The 350-nt window shown below is 55.1% G+C and overlaps 1 non-coding gene across 1 annotated transcript; it reads right to left on the bottom strand.

Moving 5' to 3' along the window:
• Positions 1 to 278: 278 nt before the first annotated feature.
• On the bottom strand, positions 279 to 350 carry trnaw-cca (transfer RNA tryptophan (anticodon CCA)). The gene has a single exon. It is a non-coding gene; the product is annotated as a tRNA-Trp (tRNA).

The following is a 350-nucleotide window of genomic DNA, read 5'->3' as shown; positions in this document are numbered from 1 at the left end:
CAATGTGGACCACGACTTCGGTCTGCTCCCTCTCCCCCTTCAGGACCCGGAAAACACGATCAGAGACGTCACTTACCCTTGCACCTGGGAGGCAACATACCAATCGTGAGTCTCTCTCGGCCCCACAAAACCGCCTATCGGTGCCCCATAACTATTGCTCTGCTATTCTCCAACCTTCACTTCTGAGCAACAGGAGCAGGCTCCGTGCCAGAGGCCTGAAACCCATTGCTTCCCTCTGCTAAGTCGTCTTCCCCACAAGTATCCAAAATTGATTCCATTGAGCCTGACGTGACTTGAACACGCAACCCCCTGATCTGGAGTCAGACGCGCTACCGTTGCGCCACAAGCGC

This window comes from Hemiscyllium ocellatum (assembly GCF_020745735.1).
Source record: "Hemiscyllium ocellatum isolate sHemOce1 chromosome 27 unlocalized genomic scaffold, sHemOce1.pat.X.cur. SUPER_27_unloc_20, whole genome shotgun sequence".
Classification (NCBI taxonomy): Eukaryota; Metazoa; Chordata; class Chondrichthyes; order Orectolobiformes; family Hemiscylliidae; genus Hemiscyllium; species Hemiscyllium ocellatum.
The sequence above is the reverse complement of the archived record's forward strand: the minus strand, read 5'-3'. Positions and strand labels throughout refer to the sequence as shown.